The sequence below is a fragment of the Chinchilla lanigera genome, unplaced genomic scaffold, assembly GCF_000276665.1.
Source record: "Chinchilla lanigera isolate Chin_1 unplaced genomic scaffold, ChiLan1.0 scaffold00092, whole genome shotgun sequence".
Lineage (NCBI taxonomy): Eukaryota > Metazoa > Chordata > Mammalia > Rodentia > Chinchillidae > Chinchilla > Chinchilla lanigera.
In genome coordinates this window covers 5,356,361-5,360,611 of record NW_004955493.1, presented here as the reverse complement: position 1 = coordinate 5,360,611, position 4,251 = coordinate 5,356,361, and positions in this window count along the sequence as shown.

The window sequence follows — 4,251 nt, the reverse complement described above, 5'->3', positions numbered from 1 at the left end:
GGGTTATGGTCTAAAATGACTGTGTCCTGCTGACTGGCCCTATTCCTGGTCCTTTGGCTAGAGAGAGCCAGCACTTGTTAGAACTCTTCCTCTCTGGGTCCGAGATGATTCTGGGTTGCTGTCTTCCTTAGCCTCAGGTCTAGGATATCTGAAGCAAAAAGGAAACCCAAGAAACTTGCCATCAAGATGTTCCTTGGGTCATCGTGTCCTTATCCATTCAGCCTTGGCTCTACCCTGCAGAATGTCATGGTTATTGCATATACTATGGCCAGGATTTTCATTTTAAGTTGTACTTGGTAGAGAATAGTAGAGAAAAGATATTTACTTCATCTTCTTGGAAGTATAAGTTGATATATATTTTAATACAGCATTTTAAACAATTATACTTAATGCAAAAAGTAGATGCCACGGTGACAAAATATATTTTAAATAAAGACACAACCAACTTTCTTGGTTTTTCTTTTTGCCTTATGTTCCAATACGACTTGCCACAGCATTGTTACTGATCTGTTCTCTATTTTAAATGTTTTCATTTTATTCATCATGTACTTTTTGCATTCATTTTGATTTTTAAAAATAATGCATAAAAATGTTTATCATGATTGTTGAGCTTTTTGAAACTCACTACATTTTTTTGTATGTGTTTTGTTTTTTGAGACAGGGTCTCACTACACAATTCAAGCTGGGTTTGAATTCAGTATGCAGCTCAGGCTAGCTTCAAACTCACAGTTCTCCTGCCTCAGCCTCCTGAGTGCTGAGATTACACAGGTGTGCACTACCATGCCCAGCTAGGAACTCCATACATTTTACAACAGGGAAAAGTGTCTTGTTTGCTTCCTGTAGTGGACTGACAACTGGTGGTCAACTTATAACCCTCAGCTGATCTGAGTCAGCGTGGTGCTGGGTGTGGGAGGCCCACCTGGGGATTGTTGCCAGCAGCATAAGAGGCAGAACTGGAGAAGGAGAAGGAGGCTGTTGGGAGCTGAGAAGCTGTCGGAGCTGGTGGAAGTTGTAAGGAGCTGTTGGTTCTGTTGGAGGAGCTCATCATGCTGCTTTCCTGATGAACTTGGCTGTTTTCATCCTCTGAGGAGCTTGAGTCCTCATTGGCACTGAGAATGGCTTCGGTTCACTTTGGGGGAGCTCTGGTCCTTACTTTGAGCATTGCTACTTGGCTCCGGAGGGGAAGACGATGCACTGCTGGTCTCCTAGAGAAGCTTGCTGCGTTGGTTTCCCTGATTGGAACTCGGCCATCTCGATAATCAGAGGGGCTCGGGACCTCACTGTTGCTGAGGATGGCTGAGACAGTCTTCCTAGGCTGGTAAATTGCTCTGGCTAAGTTTGAACTTGTGAGTCTCCTGCCTCAGCCTCCCGGGATGCTCAGACGACACATGTGTGCCACCACAGTGAGCTTGTTATTCATTTCCTCATTCATGCCTTCAACAAACGCTACTCTACTAGGTACTAGGGAGGGGGCATCCCAGTCCCCGAACAAAGCAGGCAACCTGTCTGCCCCGTGGGTGAGCGGGAAGGACTAGCAGTGAATAAAAGCCATGAAGAAAGTACATGGCATGGTGGACGTTAATGTGGAAGAGGGAAATGGATCAGAGGCAAGGGATGAGGAGAACAAGTGAGAGGCTTTGGTTTATGCTGGGGCCATCAAAGAAAGCCTTCTGGGAAGAGGACAGCCAAGTGGAGATGTGAAGAGGGTGAGCATGTGCAGGAATCTGAAGCAGAGGAAGCAAGTGCAAAGGTCCTGGAGCTGGGCAAGGAGCTGGCAAAAGAGCTCAGTGCCCAAGGTATGCAAAGCCAGTGTAGCAGCACCAGCTTTTGATGAAGGAGAGCGCTTTATTGAAAGATGACCAACAAGGAGCTAGGAGGCTCGCCCAGGTCTCTCTCCCAACGGGTGGGTAGCAAGGGACCTTAGGTGCGCCGGGCAAGGGGAAATAGAGGGTGGAAGGGCTGTGACTAGGAGCCTTGGCGGAACTTGTGGACACTGTGACAGGAGTTTCTGGCTGTCCTGCAGCCTTGAAAACCCGCCTCACTTCTGAGCCCCGCTCCTGGCCGCAGGCTGTGGAAGTTTGGTGCTGCTGGGCTCTCGAGTTCATTTGAGGCAGGTCCTAGTGTTCTGCACTTCTGGCCTGAAAAGCAGCCTGAGCAGGTTTTGGAGAAGGGGAGGTGCCGATTTACGGCTCCCTTTCAGAATGAGCAAACCAGAGGGAAGTAGAGCCGAGCTCAGAAAGGCCACGGGATGGACTTTTTCTCCCAGCGGGGTGGGCGCCATGGCGGGCTTTTGAGGAGAGGTGGGACAGAGTCTGACCTTGGTTTTGACGTCGCTGATACTGAGGGGCGGGGTGGGCGGAAGCGGGAGACAGTGAGAGGTGAGAGATGCCAGGGGCTAGGAGCAGAGGTGACAGCGCGTGAAGAGAGGGAGCTCCAGCGGGATTCGCTGATGCGTCAGATGCAGGTGAACTTGTCCACCGGGGGTGGTGAGGCCCCCAGCCTGGGAAGCCCGGCAGTGCGTTTCTGTACCCCAGGGGTGGAGAGGACACCTGTCTGATGCTCCAGAGATCAGCCATCGAACAAGAACTGTAGTAACAAGAGGCTCTCATGGCTTTGGGTGCTGGCATCAAAGCACAAGCCCGGCTCTTTTTATAAAAAATACATTAGAAGGCGCTGCTCCCTGCGAGGAGCGGGCAGAGCTGGAGAGCGGGCCAGGCCACCTGCCTGGGGCTGCGTGCCGCCAGAAGGGGAGCCGTGCACGTGGGGCCGGCAGGGCTTCCCGAAACACCCCGGGTCTGTGAGCTGCTGCTGACTCCCGTCTGCCCCTCCCTCCCCAGGGGCTCTGCTCCCTGAGAACTGCCCCTGACTGCTGGAACTGCTTTGCCCAAAATCAGCCCTCCGTGGAAGCAGCCATGACAAGGACAGGCTCAAGTGGGGATGCAAAGGCCAGGTCCCTTTGGCTCCATTTGGGAAACCTGAAGAACCATCTTGCTCCAGAGTGTAACACAAGCCTGGCTGCAGACTCAGCTGCCACCAGCCACAGGTGGGCTTCTCTGGGCCCAAATCCGCTGTCCTCCCGTCTGGGCAGTACATCCCCTGAGAACACTCCCATAGCCTCACGGGTGGCCAGTGTAGAACAGTGGGGTGCTGTGGTTTTTGACGTCTCCATTGGCAGTCTTCTAGGGAACTTGTACTTGTCCAAAACTGAGACTGTTGTCCTCCCTGACTGCCCTGCAGTTACCCCCTCTTTACCTTGCAGTCAGTTCTCACCTACCCAGTTGCCCAAGGCAGAAACGGGGAGTCGCTCCTGGTACAGCTTTCTCCCTCACCTTCTCATTGCCTGGTCCAGCACCAGCTCCTGGTGGCTCACCCAAATCTGTGTTCCTCCTTCTTCACTCATTGGCCCTGCCACCACCACTGCCTCTTGGTTGGACAACTCCACCACAGGGCTTTCCGGTCCACTTCCTTTTGGGGCCTTCTCCAATCTGCTCCTTGTACTCTGAAGAAATTTCCTTAAGTACAATTCAGATTTATTTTCTTGCTCTGTCTCTCTGCATATACATATGCACGAATGTGTACAGATACTATCTGCTAGGGTTTAACTACGAGCTATCCTGAAAGGCTCATCTAGACCAGGGCTTGATACTCCAGGCAGCAATGCTCAGAGATGGGTCCTAGAGAAGTGACTGGGTCCCGAGGCTGCTGACCTCATCAGTGAGTGAGCTCATCAATGAGGTCATTAGGTGAACGGGCTGTCACGGTGGGGGGCCCACTGGAGACTTGCATTTGAGGGTATATATCTCTTCTCAGACTCTTTTCCCTGTTCTCGGCTTCCTGGATGCCATGAGTTGAGCAGATGTCCTCCACCAGGCCCTTCTGCCACGTTTCTGCCTTGGAGCCACCTGACCATGGACTGAACCCTCTGAAACCATGACTGAACATAAACTTTGCTTCCTTTGAATTGCATATGTCAAGTGCTTTGCCCCAGCAATAGAAAGCTGTCTAAAATATATTATGTCTATATCTATCTATCTATCTATCTATCTATCTATCTATCTATCTATCTACCTATCTATGCATCCATCCATTTATCCACCCAATCAGCCACCCACCCACCCAACCAGCCACCAAACCACACACCCATGCACCTATCCACCCAACCACTCACCCATCCACTGAACCACCCACCCATCCACCCAACCACCCATCCATGCACCAGTGCACCCACCCACACAAAAACCCACCCACCCA